The 9,167-nt window shown below is 49.4% G+C and overlaps 1 non-coding gene across 1 annotated transcript; it reads right to left on the bottom strand.

Annotated features, from left to right (window-relative positions):
• Positions 1–8,728: 8,728 nt before the first annotated feature.
• Trnas-cga lies at positions 8,729–8,803 on the bottom strand. Its single transcript has one exon. It is a non-coding gene; the product is annotated as a tRNA-Ser (tRNA).
• Positions 8,804–9,167: the final 364 nt, after the last annotated feature.

Genomic DNA, 9,167 nt, shown 5'->3' with positions numbered 1-9,167 from the left:
CGAGGAGGGGGAAGGAAGGAGAACAGCGAACGCGCCGCATTTAAACGGCATTACGGTCGCACTGCATGCGACTTGGTTTTGTATTTCCCATTTCCCAACAACACAGATCACAACCAAAACAAGTTTTCAGAATTAATTAATTACTTTTGGCGCACTGAAGACATAATATAATTTTTATCTGGCTCAGACTGTCGGCACACGGCACACGGACAGACGCAGAAAATTTCACAGAATTTCGCACTCAAGTTACAACGTAATTGTGACTTGTTAAGTTTCATACTCGGAAAAAGGCCTGTCACATAAATACTGTGGCACTTTTGTAAGCTCATTACAGAGACTTGGAAAAGCTACCCGCGAAAACGAATGTACGCGCCCTGGACAATTTTTATGTAAAACGATTTGTAATTAAAAATGGAATTACCTTGCAGGTCAGGTCGGCCGGGTGGCCGAGCGGTTCTAGGCGCTACGGTCTGGAACCGCGCGACCGCTACAGCCGAGGGGTTCGAATCCTGCCTCGGGCATGGATGTGTGTGATGTCCTTAGGTTAGCTAGGTTTAAATAGTTCTAAGTTCTATGGGACTGATGGCCTCAGAAGTTAAGTCCCATAGTGCTCAGAGCCATTTGAACCTTGCAGGTCAGTCATTTACTTCTGCACATGCAGAGGGGCGCTTTCAGCTGAAACGGCAAACGGTCTCGAAAACAGTTCGAAAACAGATGTAAAACTGACAGTGTCCTCAAAATCTTTATAAAACCATCGTTGTAATTCTTACAAGCCCACGATGAATTCTTCAAACCTCGGGCTTTCGTTAACGGCAGTGAGCTTATGGAAGTGGATTGTCTTTGTCAGAATGTGTCCCTTCTACAACGGCGATTTTCTTTTGAAATGCGCCCCCATCAAATCAGAAAGAGGTTACCTTGCAATGTCTTACTGTGGGCAGCGCGCAGTCAAGTCCACTTAAAACGCGAAGTCTGCAATCCATTCTGGATGTTCTCATTTTCGTTTCTGCATTCCTTTTTCCTATATAAATTCAACAATAGAGAGATTTAACTCGAAAAATAATTCCAGGCATGGCGCTTGTCTTGACCAACGCACTTTGCGGGAATACGTAATGTCTCCATACTCTTCATTGATTGACGTTGAAAACCGGTGCAAGTGAAAAGGGAATAATGGCTGCGCCTTCAGATATTTGACTATTCGTAGCACCAATTTCTTCAAGTGCTCCATGCCTGCAAATTTAGCACAAAGTTCTTCTTGATGTACAGAACAACGTATCTCGTATGTCGATGGCTGTAATTTTTTGCTCTGTCATTGTCATCTAAAAGTTCACATTTTCTCTGCGTGGTAGTGTAATGTCGTTTTATAGCAAATAAACAGTACATGTCGTTTATGCGAATTGAGACTTCTCATTTCTCTCTTCTGTCACTCCCATTCATTTTAAAGGACTGTGACGATAGATCGCTAGGCAGCCTCTTTTTGTGCAAGCAGGCACTGGACAGGTGAACGTCCTTCGTACCGCCGCGCGGGATTAGCCGAGCGGTCTAGGCGCTGCAGTCATGGACTGTGCGGCTGGTCCCGGCGGAGGTTCGAGTCCTCCCTCCGACATGAGTGTGTGTGTTTGTCCTTAGGATAATTTAGGTTAAGTAGTGTGTAAGCTTAGGGACTGATGACGTCAGCAGTTAAGTCCCATAAGATTTCACACACATTTGAACATTTTTTTTTTTTTTTGTCCTTCGTACCAAAAACAAATAGCGAAGGTTAAACAGTGCGGACACGACGATTCTACCGAACTCAGAGTTTTGTACCGACCCCAAAATGCCACACCGTAATGCTAAATAAAATGCCGCGCTGTTAAGGGTGCTACCGAGGAGGACTGAGCAAAGCCGGCCGGTGTGGATGTGCGGTTCTAGGCGCTTCAGTCTGGAACCGCGCGACCGCTACGGTGGCGTGTTCGAATCCTTCCTCGGGCATGGATGTGTGTGATGTCCTTAGGTTAGTTAGGTTTAAGTAGTTCTAAGTTCTAGGTCTGGCGTGAGGTCAGTCGTTTGACGGCGCTTTTCGGGGCGGGCCCGCCCGCTGCCGGCGCGCCGTAGGGCACGGAAGCTCGCACTGGGGCGTATCGCTTTCCAGTCGGGTGTGCCGCGGCAGTCCTCACAGGGGAAGTGAAGCGTCTCTCATAGCCTCTCCTTCCCAAGTGGCTCTTTCCGCCTTCCCGTGGTGCCAGATGTAAGCTTGGCGTTCTGCCTTGCGACAAAAGGGAGAGCTGCGACCCAACCCGATGCGAAAGCGAAGGGTGCGTGGCACAGGGGGAGCTGTGTCAAGGGACCGAACACCAGTCCCTTTCTGTTCGCAGGGCACAGACCAGCAGGTGCTCTGCATGCCGGCGACCTCGTTTGTCGGCGTGGGATCGCGGCGCGAGTCGGCAAGGGTGCTTCGCCGCGCCCCTGGGTAACCGGGGCGTGTTCTGCCAAACCCAGGAGATGGTGACATCGCCTGGGCTAGGTTAGATGGGCCCAGACCGCCAAACGACTGGGGGACCGACCCACCACCTGAGTAGGAGTGGGTCCTTGGCCTTCAGGTGGAAACTCGGGCTAGTAGGCGGCGAAGGGCGAGGGGTGCATCCGCCTCTCCGGAGTGCGGGGTGCACTTGCCGAGGAGCGTCGAGTGAAATCGTCGACGACGAGGCCTTCGACGGGGACCAGTGCGCTGGCAACGGCGCGTTGAACCCTGCAGCTCTGGAGTGCCCTTGACCTAGGGGCGAGGTCGGTGGGCGAGCTGCAATAGTCCCCCCCCCCCCCCCCCCCCCATGCCAGAGGAGCCGGTCCGGGGCAAGAGACGGGCTCCCAACCCCTTTTTTGATCACTCGTAAATCATGGCGACAATTGAAGCGAGTGATTCGTGTGCGCCTCGAATGTCTTCCGCTGCGCCTGATCCCTCTCCTCAGGACGAGCAGGGACAGGCAGAGAATGAGACAATTATGGAGAGGTACTCGAGAATCTCGTTGCTCATGGAGCAACAGATAAAGAATGGCAAAATCAGTCAAGCTGGACTTGCCATCATAAAAAATGAGCTGGCTGCATGGGCTATTGCCCACGCCAAACTTGAAGGAAGAGTAGAAGAACTCGAAAAAGAAAATGACAGGTTAAGAAGGCAACCAGCAAAGACGTGGGCAGCGGTGGCTGCTCAAGCGCCCACCAAGAGCCCACAAAGCACGACTAGAGACACCATTGACAGGGTCACGAAAAGGACAGACACGGCTGTCTTCCTCAGGACACTACCTGGGCAAGACACTAGTGTCAGGAAAATACAGGAACTTTTCACAAAAACTGTTGACCCCATTAAAGACAAGATCAAAATCAAAAAGGTTAAACCAAGCAGAAACTCCGTGATAGTTGAAGTTGCTTCGGAAGAAGATAAGGAAAAGCTGCTAAATAACCAGAAATTGAACTCGGTGGTCAAATGTGAACCACCGAGAAACAGAAACCCTCTCGTCATACTATATGACGTACCTGCAATTATGACGAACGAAGAATTAGAAGAAACAATTAGGCTACAGAACTTTGACAAAATGAAAGAAGATGAATTCAAGAAAAACTTTAAGTTGAAATTTAAGACTGTTCCGCGGGGTCGTGATGTTGTTCATCACGTCGCCGAGGTATCGGCGCCGATGTGGAAAAATGTAACAACAATGGGCAGACTGTATGTTGGTTTCCATGCCATCAATACAAGAGACTATGTCGTGGTACCTCGTTGCCACAACTGTGGTGACCTGGATCACATCCTAAGGCTGTGCACCAGGGAGCCGGCGTGCACCAAGTGCGGGGAGAAAGGTCATAGCCGCAAAGACTGCAAGGCGGCAACAGTTTGCATACCGTGTAAGATCCGAGGAAAAAAGTCTTGTGGAACCACCGGTAGAAACTGCCGCACATACAGAATGCTGGAGCAAAGACTGATCTCCAGGACTGATTATGGTTGAGCCCAGTATACCGAACAGGATGCCAAAGCGAAAGTCCCCGAGCAAAAGGAGGAGAGATGCCATGCGGGCAAATAGATTCAAGGACTTTTTGAGGTCGCTCACGGGAGCCATCAAAATTGAAACAAAGGACATGGCTATACAAACTAATTTTCCAACAATGGATATAGGAATACAAACAAATCTCCCCATGGCAGAAACTCTCTCCTCTGGAAGCCGGGAAACAAAGCCGAAACTACACCTACAGCGGCAAGGGCATCCTGCGGCTCCAGCAACTCATAAGGACAGTAACACCAATAACCAACCAATACAGGAAAATGTAGTGACGAGCTCTAGTACGAGCCCCAGCACTCAGTGCACACCAATAGTTAGATTACCACCGGTCGATCCAGTCAGGGTGTACCCCAACTTGGAGTACACCATGCAGCTATCCAGATTGGAGCAGCCGGCTACCCTGACCACTGCCTTACGACATGTGGTCCGAGTAGGACATGAGGACGGCAAAAAAATAACCTTTCCGGTTATGGAGGCTGTCGACAGAATCCAGCTGAAATCGGTGAATCTCCCCACCGACTTTGGAGCCTTGCGAGACTTGCTCAAGAAAGCAATCGAAAGACGAGGAGAGAAATTCGACCTTGACGACATTTATCGACAGTCAGTAGTGGCATATGGACGAATTGCATTCGACTGGAGCAAGACCTGGCCACATGACCGAATACATACATACTACCCATAATGACAAAAATTACTATAGGACAGCTCAACACACACAACAGCAGACTCGTAATGCAAGAGCTCCGAAGGGAGGTGGAGGAGAGGAGACTTGATGTACTCTGTCTACAGGAGCCATACTCCCTGGCTGGGAAAATAGCTTTTGCTGCTGCAAGCTGGCAAATAGTCAGTAGAGGGGATGACCCGAAGGCAGCAATTATAATCACTAACAAACTCTTGAGAGTCACAACACTCTCGCAGTTCACAACTAGCCACTGCAACGTCGTGGAGCTTCAATCCCCTACAGGAATTATAACTCTCATTAATATGTATTTTCAGTATGGGGATAATATAGAAACTCATATAGACCACCTAGCGAGAGTTACCACGGCGTTGCGGGGAAGAAAGGTCATAATAACTGCCGACATTAATGCAAAGTCCCCCCTGTGGTACAGTGGCACAAGAGATGCGAATGGTGAAAAGGTTGAAGAATTTATTATGGCATCGCAACTTGTGGTGGCCAACAGACCCGGCAATCCTCCCACCTACGCCGCAGGTGGAGGACAGGGCACAAACATAGACATCACTCTTGTATCTCCGAATACAGCCAATAACCTTCAAAATTGGAGAGTTGTAGAGAATGCCACCACAAGCGACCACAATCTGATAACTTTTACCATAGGAGAAAGAGAGTGCCGCTGGGCCACGGGGTGGGAAACACAATTAAATTACAAAAGAACCGATTGGGAACGCCTAGCGAGGGAGTGTGACATTCCTCCATTACCGGAAGACGACATGCACTTAGACATGGACGTGGATCAGAGGGCGGGGGAACTGGTGAACGCAGTGACAAGAGCGGTGAGGGCAGCCGTCCCTACTAGGAGGAGGGCCATGGCGGCCTCACCGTCACCATGGTCTGCCGAACTAAGTGAACTGCGTCAGTCTGTCAGAAGGCTGAGGAGGTACTATCAGCGCAGTGTCGTCTGGCAGGAGCGACAAAGGTGGCAGCTGCTGTACAGGGAGGAAAAGCGAAAGTTCCAGAAGGAACTACGGGAAGTCAGAATGAAAAGCTGGGAAAACTTCGTGCTCAACCAACTAGTCACGGACCCATGGGGACTCCCGTATAAGCTAGTTAGAGAAAAAATCCGCTCTCCTCTGGAACTATCCACAGTCAGGTACGGGGATAGGATGACGGAGTCCTGGCAGGAGACTGCGGGGGTCCTCCTCCACTCCCTGCTGCCTGACGACAAAGCGGATGGGGAAACAGAGAGGCAGCAGCAACTCAGAGATCAAGACCGCGAAATATACACCAATGAGACGGCGGTCTACCCCTTCTCAGAAGAGGAGGTAGCAACCCACATAAGATCTCTGCAAAGAGGAAAAGCACCTGGGCCAGACGGCATTGTGGCGGAGGTGGTGCAGTTTCTGGCGCCCCAGCTGACTGCACCACTAACACATCTGTACAATGAATGCCTCAGACAGCGTAAGTTCCCTAAATTATGGAAAAAGGCACATGTAGTCATCATAAAGAAAGGACCAGACAAGGATCCCGCAGAAACGAAATCCTACAGGCCGATTTGCCTGCTGGATATATTTGGCAAATTATTGGAAAAATTGCTGGCTGACAGACTGACAGCACACCGGGTGTTGTGCGGGGTGAGTGACAGGCAGTTCGGGTTCAGGCCGGGGCGGTCGGCATCTGATGCAATCGCCCTGGCGGCCGAGGTCTGTGGCTCGACCCCGCACAAATACGTGGTTGGCATCATGGTTGACATCAGTGGCGCCTTCGACAACCTGTGGTGGCCTTCGCTCTTCTCCTGCTTGCGGGAGAAAGAGTGTCCAGGGCCGCTATATGGTTGCCTGAGGAGCTATTGCGAGGATCGGGAGGTCTGGCTATCATCCTCTAGCGAAAGAGTTAGCAAGACAATCACCAAAGGATGTCCCCAAGGCTCCGTCTTAGGACCCCTCTTCTGGGACATCCATATGGAGCCTTTGCTAGATAGCTTACAACAGAGTGAAGAGGTGCTAGAGGTGATAGCCTATGCGGATGACCTCCTCCTGTTGGTTGGCGGCCGCAGCCGCGAAGACATAGAACCAAAGATAGAGACAGCACTAGACAAACTCCAACAGTGGTGCCACGCGACAAAAATGACGATATCGCCCAGCAAATCTACTTACCTCCTGCTGAAAGGACATCTCATTAGAAATCCGACTGTCAGAATAGACGGTTCACCAGTTCTTAGACGACGTGAGACACGCTACTTAGGAGTCATCATTGATGAGAGGTGGAGTTTCGGCAAGCACATTGATACCGTCACCCAGAGAGCCCTTCAGATACTGAACAATCTCATCTCAATAGGTCATAAAAGATTCCACCTTCCGTCACACTTAATTAGATTATACCACAACAGCATCTTAACCTCAGTCGTGGGTTACGGCTCGGGAGTCTGGGCACACAGGCTCACGAGGGTGGTGCCCGCCATGGCAGTGAGAAGGGTCCAGAGAAGCATGCTACTAAGAGCTGTGGGTGCCTACAGAACATCTCCAGGGGGGGCCCTGTTAGTCATAATGGGGCTCTGCCCCCTGGACATCAAAATAAGGGAACAAGCGGCCTGGTACTGGGCCAAAAGGGAGAATTATGAAAAGATTGTAGATATTATGGGTATCAGATTGGGCGACAAAAGAGATATAAGGATAAGAGGGGAAGAACTTTGGCAGGAGACCTGGGCTGCAGAAGAGGCTGGACGACGAACCTTCCAGTTCCTACCAGATGTGAGGGAACGTCTGGGTATGAGGTATTTCGAGCCTACACGAGAGCTGATTCACTTCCTCACTGGCCATGGACCCTACCCGACATACTTATGCCGATTTGGGAAAAGGGCGACACCAGCGTGCGACTGTGGCGATCCGGAGGGAACACCCGAACATGTTGTTTACGAATGCCCTCTCTTCAATGATGTTGCAACTACACTACGAGACAGACTTCCTAACCATGACACGTATCAACTGCTTAGACGTGAGGAAACCTTTCAGACACTAAACACCTTGGCAAACGAGGTATCTCGAAAGGTCTTAACCGAATATCTAAGAGAGATACAGTAAGAGCAAGGAAATATTTATTACCGATTGTGACCTAGAGCCCTGGTCCCATACCGCCTGTGCGTGGACTGGCCAACTCCACCCGAGTTGGAATCCGCCATGTACAGGACTAGGGGGAGCAGGGACCAACCACCGACTATGACACACCGAATATGACGTAGGATACGTTAGTTTGTAGGAATTAGTTATAGGAAATTAGATTAGGTACTGCAGCGATTAATAACGTCGTGGCCTGCCCAGTGCCAGGGGCATGTTCTTCGGGTTTAGCTCGAAGAACAAGGCATATTAAGTAGGTTTATATTTTTACTGGCACACATGTGACGCTGCAGGAAATACATAAATTAAATTACATACAGGAACTAGAATAAACAGTAGATATAGAAATTAAATGCCCATTGTTGTTAATGTAACTGTAGCTCACTATTAATTAAGAAAAAGCTGCACAATTAACATAAATGTATATTATTTAGGACCCACTAATGAGTTTTAGGTAGTGGGTTAAATTTGTATAATTATTATAGTTATCAATAAAGATTTAAAAAAAAAAGTTCTAGGGGACTGATGACCACAGATGTTAAGTCCCATAGTGCTCAGAGCCATTTGAACCATTCTGAGTGAGCAAAGCCGAGTGATAAGCAGGGCCGTGGTGCGCAAGCGTCCCGCACACGCCTCACGCCGCGGCCGGCTATTCCGGCTCTTTTGTAGGGATATCAGCGGAAAATGAGCAGCAAAATCTTTTGAACTGTTGACTAGGAGAAAGTGAATTCCCGTGACACAGTTCGAGCACTGGCTGCAGAATTTGTGGCTTGTGCTTGTAACGGGACATCCTCCTATAGCGCTTTTTTATTTATTTACTCGTGTCCAGAACATAACATACATATATAGCCGATAGAAAGCAATTTACAAACAATATAACTACATGAAACTTCCTGGCAGATTAAAACTGTTTGCCGGACCGAGACTCGAACTCGGGACCGTTGCCTTTCGCGGGCAAGTGCTCTACCAACTGAGCTACCCAAGCACGACTCACGCCCCCTCCTCACAGCTTTACTTCTACAAGTACCTCGTCTCCTACCTTCCAAACTTCACAGAAGCTCTCCTGCGAAACTTGCAGAACTAGCACTCCTGAAAGAAAGGATATTGCGAAGTGAAAATCTCATTCTGGAAACATCCCCCAGGCTGTGGCTAAGCCATGTATTCGCAATATCCTTTCTTTCAGGAGTGCTAGTTCTGCAAGGTTCGCAGGAGAGCTTCTGTGAAGTTTGGAAGGTAGGAGACGAGGTACTAGTAAAAGCAAAGCTGTGAGGACGGGGCGTGAGTTGTGCTTGGGTAGCTCAGTTGGTAGAGCACTTGCCCGCGAAAGGCAAAGGTCCCGAGTTCTAGTCT

The sequence above is a fragment of the Schistocerca americana genome, chromosome 4 (genome assembly GCF_021461395.2).
Source record: "Schistocerca americana isolate TAMUIC-IGC-003095 chromosome 4, iqSchAmer2.1, whole genome shotgun sequence".
In the NCBI taxonomy this organism is placed as follows: domain Eukaryota; kingdom Metazoa; phylum Arthropoda; class Insecta; order Orthoptera; family Acrididae; genus Schistocerca; species Schistocerca americana.
The sequence above is the reverse complement of the archived record's forward strand: the minus strand, read 5'-3'. Positions and strand labels throughout refer to the sequence as shown.